Source organism: Mesoplodon bidens, assembly GCF_964165515.1.
Source record: "Mesoplodon bidens genome assembly, chromosome: 6".
NCBI lineage: Eukaryota > Metazoa > Chordata > Mammalia > Artiodactyla > Ziphiidae > Mesoplodon > Mesoplodon bidens.
The window spans coordinates 50,473,236-50,490,070 of NC_138162.1; the positions used below are offsets into that span (position 1 = coordinate 50,473,236).

A 16,835-nucleotide genomic window follows, 5' to 3' on the forward strand; every position below is an offset into this window, starting at 1 on the left:
GTAAATCACAAGGAAAAGGAAGAAAGAGTTTTCAGCATTTTGCTTTGAAATGCATTCCGTAAGTAAACCATACTATGGTTTCTGGAAATTCCTTGATTGAAATCTAGGATCCCTCTGGGAGGCTGTATATTTTATTGTAGATTTGCGTGGGATTTTTATTTGTTCGTTTTAATCAGAAAGCAAATTATGTTTTGGTAATGCCCATGTAAGGGATTTACATTTTTAGAGAAAAGGAGAGGATACATTCATTTATATAACACTGTAGTATGAGGCATGCACACAAAGATTGAGGAACGTGTGAAAGTAGGGCTTAGGTAGTTAAAAACCTATATTTCTAAAATAACAATAAAAATCAAAAGCTTAGGCTCAATATAAAAGCTTAAGGAAATATTGAAAATTAAAAATCTTTGGAAATTATACTCTGTAATATGATCATCTCTACTTAAAATTCAATATCCATAGGTAATATCAATGTGATGTTTTTGGTTTTTATTTATAAAACTATTTACTATAATTTTTAGTAAATTAATTTATAGAACATAAAACCTGTTCACAAGGAAAGACAAACTCAAATTAATGCCTGTTCCTTGCTTTATTTTATTTTAGAGGTAGGAAGAAAAGAGGGGGTGATAGAAAAGGTTTAAGTGTCTTATTTCTAAAATTCTGATAAACCTAGATTGTGGAGCATCACATTTCAGCCAATAAATATAACATATATTAATTCTCTAAAACCCATAATAGATACTATGTCAGTTAAGGTGTAGATAGGAAGAAGCTTCTATATATGTATGCAGGTGTGGCGATAACACTTGGAAACCAAGGCAGTCTTATCAAATGTCTGCCTCATTTGTGAATGACACCCTCCATAGTCTCTAAGTAATAGTGGTAAAAATAACCAAACCAACAGAAATGCCACGTCACAAGGAAAGACTAAGATGTAACTATAGCTCCTCTGGTTCAACTAAGTGAAAGTAAAAGAAAGTGAGAGAAGGTTCCTGGTCCTCTACGAATTTGTCTGTCTGGCCCTCCTTCTTTTCTTGTGGTCAACATTTCTCTTGCTACCCTGATGATAAGTACAGGAAGGGTCAGGGTTTCCAGTGACCCTCTAGCATGAACACCTTGAGTTCTATTCCAGGCTCCCCCTCATCTCTCACCAGAGTCCCACTCCCACATCACACTTCCGCGCAGCTCCGTTACATCAGCAAATCCACTCCCAGGATTTTGTTTCTGTCACCTGGGCTACAAGCTGTCCCCCCACTCCCCCCGCAACCCCCAGCAGAGTGCTGGGTCAGTGAGAGGAGGTGGACCGAGATGTGTCTGTAATGAGGAGACGTTTTTGAGTGGTACCATTGGCTAGTAGAGGGGATAAAGTTTTCAGCAAAGCGGCAAATGGGTCAGACATTCCGCATGACTCTGAAAGCAAGATATCTAAGAGGGTTGTTGCCCATAGAGTGCCCTGGATAAATCTCATGAACATGGTGTGATAGAAAGAGTCAGTTGAGTGTGATCAGCTTTGTCTTGAAGGATGTGATTATTTGACCCCCAAATAAGAAGCTCTGAGCTTCATTTTCCTCATCCTTGCAACAGAAATTAACTTATCCATTCCATATATATTTATTGAGCACCTACATTGTGACACATCTTGTGCTAAGTGCTGGAGTTACAGAAGGACTTAGAGTAGACCCTCATCAACTGGTAACAGATATTAAACACAGACTGGGGCTTCCCTGGTGGCACAGTGGTTGAGAGTCCGCCTGTCAATTCAGGGGACGCGGGTTCGTGCCCCAGTCCGGGAAGATCCCACATGCCGCAGAGCGGCTGGGCCCGTGAGCCATGGCTGCTGAGCCTGCGCATCTGGAGCCTGTGCTCTGCAACGGGAGAGGCCACAACAGTGAGAGGCCTGCGTACCACAAAAAAAAAACAAAAAAAAACCCCAGACTGTATAGTGCTTGCCCTTCCTTTCTCCCCCATGGCTATTGTTCATCAATAGTTGTTTATATTTTATTGAATATTTGTCCTGCAGCTAGCTGTTGAAAAAATAGTAACAATAATTATAATAACAAAAAGTCAGAAACCATAGTCCCCAGTTGCAAGCAGCCCATGGTCTAGCTGAGAAGATATAATCAGCTCTGAAAGTCGAGAGTAGTTCAGATTCTTTCCTGCCTTTGGCATTTACATCTCTCTTCTTTAAAAATACCAATATCCAATCCTAATATAGACCTATTAATTCAAAATCTCAGGGTGAGACCTGGACAGCAGGTTACTTTTAAATTCTCCAGATGATCCTAATTTAGAGCCAGAATTGAGAACCACTAGTCTAATCGTTGGCAACCCCTGACCCTGGCCACGATACCTTGATGGTAAATATTGCCAGAACTGCAGCAAACTATGTTATCTCCAGAAAGAACTCAGAGCTTAACACCATCAGGTGAGGCTTTAGACTCTTTGAAGTTGGGATTAGTACTTCTTTAAAAGTTTGACCAGATTTGGTTTCTACGCTATTAATTTTGATATAAATACAGATATATAAATATATATTAAACTGTATACAATTAAAATTCTTTAGAAAAGATATGCTCACAAAAGCCAGTGTTTGCTTGTCCATCATTTATCGCCTTGTTTCTCCTTAATGTTCCAGTTTTATCCGTTTTGATCTCTCCTTGCACCCTGAGATCCAGCCGTACTCAACTGCCAGCAACCCCCCCCCCAGAGTTTTTCACCTTCTCTTTGCCTATGTTGTTGCTACTGCTGGATCCACTCTCTCCCCCTCCCTCTCTTCTAATTCCTGTCCCTTCTCTTGGACTTAGTATAGATTCCATTTGCTCTGCTAAATCTTTCCTGACTCCACATCGAGTTAGGAAGCCTCCCTGTGACTCCCATTACACCTTACATTTCGTCTCTCTAGGCCTTATCACATAGTCTTGCTTATGTATTGCTCTGTATTCCTCTCTGGACTATACGTTTCGTGAGAACAGGAAGCATACCTGTAATAGTTACCATTTCATCCCCATTTTCTACATACTGCCAAGCATGTAGTAGATGCTTAATAAATATCTGTTGAATTTATATGAATACAGATGTTTATTTATGCACACATACAACAAGTAAACTGTGGTATCAATTATCTAGCTCTTGCAAGTGCAGATCACTTTCACATTAAAATTGTCTTATAATTGGTGTTTTCCTCTGAGGAAACCCTTTCATGCCAGATTTCATGCATTTGAGAACTAATAGATGTCACTTCTCTCCCACTTATCTTGGCCTCCTTGGGCTTTAATTCATTATCTGTAATTGTAAGGCCCTTCCTGTCAGAAAGGTTGGGAGTGAATAGCTTAGGCTGAAAAGAGCTTTAATTTCTCAGACCCATCCTTGATGATGTATGCCATAAGTTCACATAAAATTAGGTGTCTGCTATTGTGATTGGTAAAGGACTTCCTGGGCCGTATCACGCTCTCTCTGACAGATGGTGTTAAAGCCAGTCCTGGAGTGTCTTGGGAATTGATGTGCTTAACAGTGAGAACCAGAGGTCCCAGAACTAAGCTCTTCTTGGAAGCCCCCAAATTCCCTACGGTGGATACTGACTCCTATGCGTGAGATGTGAGCAATGTGCTTTGTGTTGAAGTGGAAATAACTTTGCTCAAATGATAGCCTAATAAACTACTCATTACTTCTAATTGCTGGCATTAGGACTTTACATTTCCATTCTCCAGGATTAGTGTCACTTTCATTATTCAGCAGCTCTCAAACTTGCAGCACTTTCCAACTTTGTCAAAGATCAAGTTGCCAAAGGAATAAACTGGGGCTGTCTTTTTCAGAATTCATGCTTTTATTGCTCAATTCACTACAGAGAACTGCATGCTTCTTTAATGAATTAAAATTTAAATCAGGAACACTGGCTGGGCCCAATTCACCCCTGCTGATGCAAAGCTGCTTAGCATATCAAAGTGATAGGAGCTCAGAGAGCACAGTGCAAGAGACAACCCTAACCGTATAATGAGAGAGAGGACACACGGAATTTGAGGGAATGCCTGCAGTGCCCAGGGCAATTGTGATTTTGAATATTATATACTTATTGTTAGATACAAGAAATTCCAACACTTTGCTGTGCCAACTTTGTCCCCCAGACTCTCTTGCATAATTTTAGATGGACTGTGTATCCTATTTTTTATTAACTTGGGTTCTGTGAAAAGTATATCTTTGTTCTTGATCAGATCTTTGTTTAACTACATCACCTTGCAAGTTCTTCAAATTCCAGTGATGCTGAGTTATTGGAAAGAAGGATTATATAGAAGAAAAATTGGTACCTTGGAATTTGAAAGAGTATAGTTGGAATTCAGCTATAACATTAGGCAAGGTTTGAAATCTTACCAAAGCTCCCTTTCAGATTTATTGTGAAGATTAAATGAAATCATTAGTGATGTTTGAATGAGGTCACTGAGATGTATTCAGCTCCAAGAGGCAGAGGTTTATATCTGTTTTGTTCAGTGCTATGTCTCCAGTGCCGCGAATAGTGACTGGCCCATAGTATTGACTTAATAAATACATTTTGGATAAATGAATATCATATATGCAAAATACCAGCCATAGTACTTGGTGTGTAGGCGTATTCAGTAAATGGAACTTGCTAGGATTGTTTCCAGAATTAATGGGAGACAGGAAAAATCTACTCAGTAGACAAGATTTCAGGATGTAGAATGCTGTAGAGTGACATTTTGAAAATGGATTAAATTTTCTGCAGGAGACTGAGGATTTGTCATATGTCTTATGAAACTGTCCCAGTAATGTGTCTGAGTATATCCTTTCTTATGGGCACATTGGAGAAAATGGAGAAATATCCTTTCTTCCCATTGGAGAAAATGAAAGCTACACTGGCTGATTGTGCAGAGTTATGACATCAATGGTGTCTGTTTCCATGATACCCTGGAATGTGGCTCCCCTAACTGTCAAAGCCAGAACTCTTGCAAAGTAAAGGTTTTCACAGAGTATCATGTGTAGGAAAATAGAACTGTGGAGAAAATCTTGGAGGAAGGGTTTAACTAAAAAACTTTGTTTCATCTTCTTATATTTCTCCTACACTTGTTACTGATATGATCGTATACAAATGTCCAAATTTGATGATTTTAGTTGAAAGAAGAAAGAATAATAAAATGAATATAAAATGAATATAAAGTCACCAAATCTGAACATTTTGCCCCATTCACACATGTGCTCTCTCTCTATATATTCATAATATCTCTATATATGAAATGTACATGTATTCATATATCTATACGTATAAATATACATGTATACAAATAACGTACATATTTGTAAATAAGTTACAGGCATCATGGCATATTACCCTAACTATTTAACTATCTCAGCATCTATGTCTGAGTACCTAGAACTCTGTTCTACATAACCACAATAGCATTAGTATACCTAAGACATTTAACAGTGATATGATAGTACTATTTGATTTGTGTTCCATAATCAAAATTTCCCGGTTATCATATTAATGTCCTTTGAACTATTCTTATTATTATGCAACCAATGATCATACATTGCATTTAGTTGTCATGCTTTTTTTTTTTTTTTTTTTTTTTTTTTTTGGCTGTACGTGGGCCTCTCACTGCTATGGCCTCTCCTGTTGTGGAGCACAGGCTCCGGATGCGCAGGCTCAGCGGCCATGGCTCACGGGCCCAGCCGCTCCGCGGCATGTGGGATCTTCCCGGACCGGGGCACGAACCTGTGTACCCTGCATCGGCAGGCGGACTCTCAACCACCGCGCCACCAGGAAAGCCCCCAGTTGTCATGCATATTTATTGTCCTTCAACATTGAACTCACTTTATAAAAATCTTTCACAATATTACTTGTGAAGAGTCAGATTGTCTTTGCAGAATATCTCCTAATTGGGATTTGTCTGATTATTTCCTCATGATTAGATATTTAATGGTTTTTATTAAGAATCCAGATAGGTGACTTTATACAAACAGCCTGTATTTTATTCATCTTCATTTTTATGTCTTTCCTACCAGTATGTGAGCTTCTTACAGAGAGGGGCCGTGTCTTATTCGTCTTTGTAACCTCAGAACTCAGCAGTGCCTGCCGCATGGGGGCACCTAATAACTCATCATCGTCCCCCAACCTGTTCCTTCTTTTCATTTCTAATTTTAGTTGCTGTACTACCATTCACCAACTACCCATACCGGGAAACTAGTTAGTGAACTTGACGCCTCACTTTCCTCTCCTTTTCCTCCCATCTCTAAATAATCACAAAGCCGTACCTGTTATACCTGCGGAATATTCCTCCAGCCTTTCCTTCATTTCCATTCCTATATTAGGCCTTCAGCATCCTCTCCGGAACTATTAGAGCAACCCACTAACAGTCCTTCTTACTGCTGGTCTCAGCCCCATCAAATCCAACTTCTAGCCAGTTTTGAGAGTGACCCATTTAAAAAGCAAACCTGACTATATTGTTTTCCTGGTTAAAATCCTTCAAAGGCATCAGTGATTTATGGTATGGGGTCCAGGCTCTTTAGCCTGATAAAGAAGCCCTCTATGATCTGATTGCCTCCTACTTCATATCTCATCCTGCCTTGTACCTTTTGTTCCAGTTACCACTGAAACCCTTGAAACAGCATTTCATTTGTTGAGGGCCAGCTACATGTCAGGCACATTAGTGCTTCCTTTACATACAAGATCTCCTCTAATCCTTATGTCAGTTTGTAGGGTAGGTGGAATTATTTGCATTTTAGAGATGAGGAAATGATTTGCATTACCCAGCTAATAAGTGGTAGAAACAGGACTTAAACATGAACCTGAAGGCCTTGCCTTTCCACCCTGCCGAGGTGGTCTCTACTCACCATGCTATTTCTCACCTTCATGCCTACTCCCTGCATGTAACACCCCTCCCCCAGCCACTTATTCTTGTCGCATTATAGAACTCAGAGCTAGTATCTTTTATTACATCTTGTGCTGGATTAGGTACAAGGTAAAATAAAGTATTAGGTAAAATATCCTGGGGGACTTCCCTGGTGGCACAGTGGTTAAGAATCCTCCTGCCAGCGCAGGGGACACGGGTTCAATCCCTGGTCTGGGAAGATCCCACATGCCACGGAGCAACTAAACCCGTGCGCCACAACTACTGAGCCTGCGCTTTAGAGCCCGCGAGCCACAACTACTGAGCCTGAGCTCTAGAGCCCATGCGCCACAACTGCTGGAGCCCGCGCACTCAAGGGCCAGTGGACTGCAACTACTGAGCCCATGTGCTGCAACTACTGAAGCCTGCGCGCCTAGGGCCCTTGCTCTGCAACAAGAGAAGCCACCGCAACGAGAAGCCCACACACACACAACAAAGTGCAGCCCCCGCTCGCCGCAACTAGAGAAGGCCCGTGCGCAGCGATGAAGACCCAACACAGCCATAAATAGATAAATAAATAAATTTATTTTTAAAAAATCCTGATATAACTCTAGTGCTGTACCTACATTATAATTTAATGATCACTCTATATATCTGTACGTCTGTCTTTTCCACTCGACCACCAGAGCTGAGACCATATCGCGTCCTTGTTAGATATCCAGAGTAGAGTCAAAGTAACAACTCAGTAAATATTTGCCGGTTCAGTGCAGTGGATGATGACAGACCACAGAGCTCCTGATACTGCCATGTTACACACTGCTGACTTGTATAAAGACTTTGTATACACTTAGCAAATTTTCAGACACAGATTTGCAGTCGAAAGAGGTAACTAAGTTGTGTGACAGAACTCAAATTCAGTATTGTCTTTTCTTTTAGAGGGGGCGCATTTATTGTCACTGTTCCCAAATGTACAAAAAGAAAAGATAGAAAATGAGTCCCCAACGCAGTTCCTCCCACCCCCGTAACATTGCCCCCAACACAAACAATTTTGCCCAAACCACAAACATAAACTGATTCTGGTATTCTCATAAACAGTGCAGCTAAGAAACAGTTTAGAGAAAGTTTAACAGGATTCAGATTCTATCCATTCTGTCCTCTCAGCCCTGAGAGGTAATAATCCCATATGGGTCCCAGTCCTCCCCAGTGGTTTTCCCATCTCTGGTGGAAGAGTCCTTTTTTTTTATTTAGTTAGTTTTGGCTGCATCGGGTCTTAGTGGCGGCACACGGTATCTTCTGTTGCGGCGCGTGGGCTCTTCATTGTAGTGTGAGGGCTTCTCTCTAGTTGTGGCTACACGGGTTTTCACTTCTCTAGTTGTGGCCTGTGGGCTCCAGGGCACGTGGGCTCTGTAGTTGGGGCCCGTGGGTTCCAGAGTGCGTGGCCTCTTTCCATTTGCTGCACGCGGGCTCTAGTTGAGGCACGCGAGCTCAGTAGTTGTGGCACGGGGACTTGGTTTTTCCGAAGCTTGTGGGACCTTAGTTCCCTGACTAGGGATCGAACCCACATCCCCTGCATTGGAAGGCGGATTCTTTACCACTGGACCACCAGGGAAGTCCCTGGAAGAGTCCTTTTACAAAGTGGTATATTTGGCTGCTGCTTTAGAGATCCTCCTGTGCTGCCTTCTTCTTCTTGGGTTTTTCTTCTTGAATTATGGGGGGGGGGCGGTGTTGTGGCCTCTCACTTTACATAGCTAATAAAATCATTTAATTCATGGCCACCTTCGTATTTCTTTGGATTTAGCTTCTTGTTGGCTGGAGAGAAGCAGATGGTAGTAAAACCTCTAACTTCATATGGAGAAGGCGCTGTGGCATCCATCTTGGCTATGATAATATCTGGGTCTTTTCTGAGCTTCTCTCCCAGTTCTTTTTTTGTGTGTGTGTGGTATGTGGGCCTCTCATTGTTGTGGCCTCTCCCGTTGCGGAGCACAGGCTCTGGACACGCAGGCTCAGCGGCCATGGCTCACGGGCCCAGCCACTCCGCTGCATGTAGGATCTTCCCGGACCAGGGCACGAACCTGTGTCCCCTGCATCGGCAGGCAGACTCTCAACCCCTGCGCCACCAGGGAAGCCCTCTCCCAGTTCTTTATACTTAGGCTCCAGATTCTTACAGTGACCACACCAAGGAGCATAAAATTCAATCAGCACATCTTTAGTTTCATCACTCACTAGTTCATCAAAATTCTTTGCTACCACTACCTTTACGGGCCCATCAGTGCTCTCTGGGATAGGCTCAGACTTCAGGTATTTCTTCAGGTTACCATCAAAGTAATCCTGCAGGAATATCTCAAGAGCCTTGCCATCACGCGACAATTCCTCCTGCATGACAAACTTCTCTGCTTTTGCAGTTCTGATAGCAACAACAGCAGTCTCTCCAGTAGCACTTTCCAAGCCAAAATCAGAAAGTTCATGACTAAAGCTTTTGCAGCTAGCTACAGCAAAGTTGAGTTTCTTCCCAGCATCCAGGAATTTCTTTGCCACCATCATCACTCTGTTTCTCCAGTAGTTGGAACATTTAGCATTCTTTTCATAGTCCACATCATAGGAAGCCATAAGTAAGTCCTTACCCTGTATCAAATCTTTATTTTCTTCTGTCATGTGAGGTCAGATACCACAACTGTTTTCCTGAATAAATTGTTTTAATCTTTCCACTGGTCATTTTCTGTTTTGTATATGCCACAGTCTTGTCCTCAAACCTGTTCATCAGATATGAAGGACAGGGGCTTCCCTGGTGGCGCAGTGGTTGAGAGTCCGCCTGCCAATGCAGGAGGGGACACGGGTTCGTGCCCCTGTCTGGGAAGATCCCACATGCCGCGGAGCGGCTAGGCCCGTGAGGCATGGCCACTGAGCCTGCGCGTCCGAAGCTCCGCAACGGGGAGAGGCCACAACAGTGAGAGGCCCGCGTACCGCAAAAAAAAGAAAAAAAAAAATATGAAGGACAAAACAAGGTGATACCCTCTCCGTCATCATCATACTTGTTCACCAGAGACACAACATTGGTGTGTTCAAATCGGTAGTTATCTCTCAAGTTGCTGGCTGCTTTTTGAAACTCTGAGTTAGCTTCACTGAATAAATCTTTGAAAGAACCCACTACAGAAGCATCTTTATCACTAAGGAACTTTTCAAATTCTTCCTCAGTCCTGAGAGGAACTGAAGCTGGTCCAGCCTACTTCTTCAGGTGGCTGACAATTCTATCAGCAGTCCTAGGCCCATCATAGCACCTAAAACAGAATGTAAAACTTTTCAAGAATAGTGCTTAAATAAATAATGATTTAAAATTAAAATAATTCTCCTCTTATACTGTTAGTCCTTTTTTCATTTTACAGACCGCCGCATTTACTTTGTTACACTCAGCATAAAATACATCCTGTGGGCATGTAAAATGCAAAAAGAAAAATGCATGCATGAGCTATTTTCATTAATGATGGTGTTTAAAGCATGTCTATATAGTCTTCATCATTATTTTGATAACTATATAATATTTTGCTGAATTATTTTATTATCTATTCCTGTAATCTTGGACGTTTATGCTTTTTTTCAGTCTTTTGGAATCATAGATAGCTATTCTGTGCATAGGTTTTTGTTTCTGTTGAATTATGCCATTAGGAGAAATTCTGGAGTCTAAAATTTGGATCAGAGTATATCCATCTTTATTATTCTTAATATATAGCCTTACAGAAAGAATGTATCAATTGAAATGATCATTATAAATAAGTGAAAACAACAGATTCCTTAAACTTTAACCAGCAGTGGGTACCATTTTTAAAATTTATTAGCTACTTAAATAGGTGATTAAAGGTATCTCCAGGCTCCATCAAGGATGGTCTTTTCCCCTGTTTTTCTTTATTACTGATATTTCTCTATGTAATGTTTGTGTTAATGTCACGGCTTATTCGATTTTTAGGTTTTGAGGTTTTCCTTCTGAATTTGAATGAACTCTTCATATAATACAAATGTTAATTTACCTGACATTTTCAGTACAGATATTTTTCTGAATCAGTTGTTTTTATAGGACAAAATTTAATTTACAACATTTTCACTTACAGAGGCTTTCAGTTTCTGTATATTCAGTAGTGGCAACACATCCCTCTGCGTTTCCTCAGTGGATTCTTGCATTGTGTAAGGTGTAGCTCTGACACTTTGGTTTTCTAAATTGTCCTATTTTATCTTAATGCAACTTATTAAATAAGCCTTCTTTGTCCCTCTATTTGGGAAAACTGACTTAGCTTTCCACATATGTTTTGGGTTTATTTCTAAGGTTTCCACCTTTTCCTATTGGTGTGCCTTTCTGTGTTTATGTCAATACCACAGTTTTAAGTTCTAATACTTTTGTATAAGTTTAATGTCTGATATGGCTAGATTTCTTTCTCTTTTCTCCTGCTTGGATTGTCTATCAGAGTTTTGCCTTTTCTTATATTTTTCATGCAAATTTTGTTGCAATTTAAAAAATCATATTGCCATTTAAAATTTTTATTTTATTTATTTTTGGCTGCATTCGGTCCTCGTTGCAGCAAGTCAGGGCTACTCTTCGTTGTGGTGCGTGAGCTTCTCGTTGCGGTGGCTTCTCTTGTTGCGGAGCACAGGCTCTAGGTGCACGGGCTTCAGTAGTTGTGGCACACAGGCTCAGTAGCTGTGGCTCTCAGGCTCTAGGGCACAGGCACAGTAGTTGTGCCGCACGGGCTTCGTTGCTCCGTGGCATGTGGGATCTTCCCAGACCAGGACTCGAACCCGTGTCCCCTGAATTGTCAGGGGGATTCTTAACCACTGCGCCACCAGGGAAGCCCCGTGTTGCCATTTTGATTGAAATTGTGCTAAGTCTGTAAATATCCTTGGAGTGAACATATAGATTTATGATTTCCAGTCTCACTGAGGCAAAAACTATACCTGTCTATTTATTTTAATGTTTTTTACATCTTTATTGGAGTATAATTGCTTAACAATGGTGTGTTAGTTTCTGCTTTATAACAAAATTAATCAGTTATACATATGTTCCCATATCCCCTCCCTCTTGCGTCTCCCTCCCACCCTCCCTATCCCAACCCTCCAGGTGGTCACAAAGCACAGAGCTGATCTCCCTGTGCTATGCGGCTGCTTCCCACTAGCTATCTACCTTACGTTTGGTAGTGTATATATATCCATGCCTCTCTTTCGCTTTGTCACAGCTTACCCTTCCCCCTCCCCATATCCTCAAGTCCATTCTCTAGTAGGTCTGTGTCTTTATTCCTGTCTTACCCCTATGTTCTTCATGACATTTTTTTCTTAAATTCCATAAATATGTGTCAGCATACAGTATTTGTCTTTCTTTCTGACTTACTTCACTCTGTATGACAGACTCTAGGTCCATCCACCTCATTACAAATAGCTCAATTTCGTTTCTTTTTATGGCTGAGTAATATTCCATGGTATATATGTGCCACATCTTATTTATTTTAGTTTTTTGAAAATTTCTAATAAGGGTTTGTAGGTTTCTGTAAAAGACTTTTGCTCTTACTTTGTACAGCATAAACCTTAGTGTTTTAGATTGCTTTTAATAAAATAATAATGGCTAACTATTACTAAGCACATAATATGCACCAGACGCTATGCTAAGCACTTTGTATATATTATCTCATGAAATACCTCTGTAAGGTAGCTACTGTTATCACCATAATGCCTGTGAGGAAGCCGAGGTTTTTGCTGGTCACATAATTTGTCCATGGCCACATGGCTGTTAAACGGTAGAGCTATGATTTGCACCCAGGACTGTCTGACTTCAAAGGCCTTGTTCTTAACCACCATCCTATACTTGGTAAACTGAAATTATGAGCTAATAAGATAATGAAATTTAGCCAGAATAAAAGCAAAATTCTTATTTCAAGTGGATAAGAAGAGAAAGGTCAGTATCTGTTCAGAATGTGAAAGAGTTCAAAGAGTGTCATAGAGACCTTCTATGGAGTATCAACTACTAAAGTGGCATGATTGCTCGAAACAAAGTAATAAAACCCAGTTCTTTGTTAATGGATATATGACGTCAGCTTATGGAAGGGGATAGTACCAGTGGATCAGTATCTAGAATGCTGTGTTCTCAGCCCCCTGTTTTTTTTTTTGTTTTTTTGTTTTGTTTTGTTTTCTGCGGTACGCGGGCCTCTCACTGTTGTGGCCTCTCCTGTTGCGGAGCACAGGCTCCGGACGCGCAGGCTCAGCGGCCATGGCTCACGGGCCCAGCCGCTCCGCGGCACGTGGGATCTTCCCGGACCAGGGCACGAACCCGTGTCCCCCGCATTGGCAGGTGGACTCTCAACCACTGCGCCACCAGGAAAGCCCTCAGCCCCCTGAGGGGTCTTTATAACTGGGAGTTTCAGCAGGGGATGATAACGTGGTAGATAAAGAGAAATTATGTAGAATAAATGGTTGAAGGATGGGAAGTTTCAGCTTGGTTAAGAGAAGATATCTGAAGAGTTGTTTAGAGCAGAAAGGAATAGACATGTGGTGAGCAAAGGTTTCAATGAAACATATTTTGACTCCAGTAAATTCTTATAGGATTAGCCTGTCCAACAGGGAAACTGGCTTCCTTGCAATTTAGTGAGTGCCTCATTCATTGAATTATTTGAGCAGAGACCAAAGGTTACAGAAAAGTGATTCCTAAATTGCAAAAGAAATTGATGTAGATTAATGGTTTTTAAAGTGCAAGTCCAACAACTGTAGAATCAGCCAGAAACCACAGTTGTTAGAAATGCAAATTAGAGGACCCCACCCCAGACTGACGAATCAGAAACTAAGATGAGGCAGCGGTCTGTGTTTTAACTAGCCATCCGGGTGGTCCCTGATGCATGCTAAAATTTGAAAACTACTAACCTAGATAAAGTCTAATGTTTCTTAAAACTCTGAAGTTTAACCCTTCTTACTATTTGTCATGCAGTACACTTTTATATCAGTCAATGTGATACTAATCGTGTACTACATCTAAGGGAAGTTCATTGTTGAAATAACAAAGGGACCTCATTGTAAAGTGGTTTCATCCAATAGATGGCTCCATGATGTCAACCGTGAAGCACTGTTGCAGCTAAACTTCAAGGTGTCCCAGTAAATGATTGGAGGTCTCTAATACGTGCACAGCAATCTGTATCCACTAGTAAGGGCATTACCCTCATTATATGTGTATTTTTTTCCAAGGATAGATATGTAAATGCAAATGATCATACTAGTTTCATGCTTTTGTTTTCATCATCAAACTGAATTGAAGTCCTCTGGAGGTGGTTTGGAGTAGATGGGAAAAACTAAATTTCTTATAGCTGGGAAACAGTAGATGTTGAATTCCCTTTGCCACTTATCCATCTGTTTCTTCCACCATGCTGTGAATTCCTCTGGCATTGGGAGCATATCTCATCCATCTTTGTATTTTCCATGGTGACTAGTGCAATGCCTGTGAAACGTTAGTGCTCAGTCATTGCTTGTTAGATATAATGTATTTAAGGTAATAAGTTCTCTAAGTTTCAAAATATGTTTTTCATACAAAATCAAAGTATTATGATTAAATAAAACAGAGAAGACTAGAACCCAAGGCTGCCCAAACCAAACACAACCACTATTTACATTTTGTAATTTGGACAAATTTACTTTTATACAGATTACATTTGTAATGACTCTTGATCTTTTCTCCCGTTTTCTAAAGCTTCGTTTTATATGGTTATAATCATACTTTGCACTCTGCTTTTTTCCCTTTTCATTGTAGATTAGGGCATCAGATTACATGATACACTCACATGTGCAGAGAGAATACAGAGTTTTAAATTTCTGGAGCTAACTTGATCTTTCTCATCAACCTGGTAGGTAATTGGAAAAGTTGGCAATTAATGATAGCTTAGTCTTTTCCAGCTAAACAGTCTGTATCTGTGAAATAGTACGTTCAATTGAGTTTATTGCAGAAAAATGCTCAGTGTTTCAGATTTCTGTCCCTTGTCTTCTTTACAAGATGGCATCTGGGTGGGAATTTTTGGGGGTGGGGTGGAGTGGGTAGGTGAATGGATTATGTGAGACCATGGTGATGAGGGAAGAGGTCTCAGGTGTTTCCATTTATTCCAGTGCCTGGCTTCTGCTGGTTCACTGGCCTTCTCAGAAACTCCACATTCACTCTCCTGAGCCAATTGAGACATTGGGGCCCCCAGAAGAGATGCACATGCAGTATTCAGAGCGAGTCAGAACCGTTTTAAGGTCATCTATCTAGCCATATTCATCAGTCAGTTTTACACCATCTCTCCTGCATTACCTGGGGTGCCGTCCTTAGTTGAGGTGAGATTCTTTCAAATGGAGAAAAGGCAACAGATACTTTCAACTTTCTTTATCAACTTATGGAAGAGTCTCCCCACCCTTAAAATACCTGCCTCAGAGAAGTCAAGACATGTGAGCTTCCCACCTTCTTCCCCCAATTCTTCTCCCTTGTTGTTTGGACTGTCCCCTGTGTCAGCACAGATAGAACGGTTCTTTCCTCTTCCTGTCTGGTTAGAACTACCATACCGTACTATTTTGTGTTTCTTGTACACTTTAAAAAAATGAAACCAAACCAAACAGAGAACACTTTGGTAAGGCCCAACTCTTGATTTGAAGGAAAGGGAACTTTAAAATTTAGAAACCCTAAGAAAAAAAAATGTCATGAAGAACCTAGGGGTAATACAGGAATAAAGACACAGACCTACTAGAGAATGGACTTGAGGATATGGGGAGGGGGAAGGGTAAGCTGTGACAAAGCGAAAGAGAGGCATGGACATATATACAGTACAAAACGTAAGGTAGATAGCTAGTGGGAAGCAGCTGCATAGCACAGGGAGATCAGCTCGGTGCTTTGTGACCGCCTGGAGGGGTGGGATAGGGAGGGTGGGAGGGAGACGCAAGAGGGAGGGGATGTGGGAACATATGTATATGTATAACTGATTAAATTTGTTCTAAGGCAGAAACTAACGCACCATTGTTAAGAAATTATACTCCAATAAAGATGTAAAAAAAAAAAATTTAGAAACCCTTGCTGTCACTCCACAAACCTGGCTTTCAGATTGTCATTGTTCTTAGGAAAGTCTGTTGTGAGACTTAAGGCTGACCCATGATGCCATGATGTATGAGGCCGTCCCCATTCTCTGCTTCCCTGAAGCACCAGCCTCATTGCTCAGCTGCAGCCTAACATGATTTTAGGGGGAAATAAAATATGTCCATTAAAAATTTATAATTATTATATATATTAAAATAATATCAAAACACCCCTATATGCTCTGGTGTTATGTAATGACCACTGTGACTGGAGATGTATGTACTTTATTTAATCCTTGGGTTTAATTTATTTAATCCTTTATTCTCATTTTACAAATAGATACATTGAGGCTCAAAAATAAACCTTGCCGTAGGTTTCACAGAGAGGGCATTCTTTCAACCACATTGTGCACGATAGTTAACCAAATGCATACACCACTGTTTATTTAACCATTCCTCCATATTTAGACATTTAAGTTGCCACAGGTTGTTTTAAAGGCAGATATGCACCTCCTAGTACAAGGATCTGGAGTTTAGAATTCAAAGGCTACTTCAAACCAGATGGGGAAAACTTACAGATTAAAAGAAAACTAAAATATGTATCAACAACCAAGTGCAATGTAATAACCTTAGGTGAATCCTGATACAAACACAATGTAACAACAACAAATAGAATCAATTGTAGAGGATTGGGTGGAGGTCGGGAGGATAGAGGGAATGAAATTGGCCATAATTTGATCATTGTTGAAGCTAGGTGATGGGTACTTGGGGGGTTCGTTTTCCCATTCTTTTGTATATGTTTGAAACTTTTCATAAAGAAACGTTTTCTAAAATGGAATAGGATTCCCTACGCTTTCTGAGTTTTGAGCAAGGAAGAGTTCTTTTTCTAATAGTATTAAGCAAATATGCATTTGTATGATTTTGGTTCCAGTCTCCCATCCC

At 40.7% G+C, this 16,835-nt stretch overlaps 1 pseudogene across 1 annotated transcript in view; it reads right to left on the reverse strand.

Moving 5' to 3' along the window:
* The window catches only part of LOC308619276 (protein disulfide-isomerase A3-like), a 43,642-nt pseudogene extending 27,613 nt beyond the window's left edge, over positions 1-16,029 (reverse strand). Inside the window, exons 1-3 of the transcript XR_014017890.1 lie at positions 15,911-16,029; positions 9,842-10,117; positions 8,989-9,619 (exon numbers count right to left, since the gene is read on the reverse strand). The product of XR_014017890.1 is annotated as a protein disulfide-isomerase A3-like (transcript). The remainder of the gene's footprint in view (positions 1-8,988; positions 9,620-9,841; positions 10,118-15,910) is intronic.
* Positions 16,030-16,835: the final 806 nt, after the last annotated feature.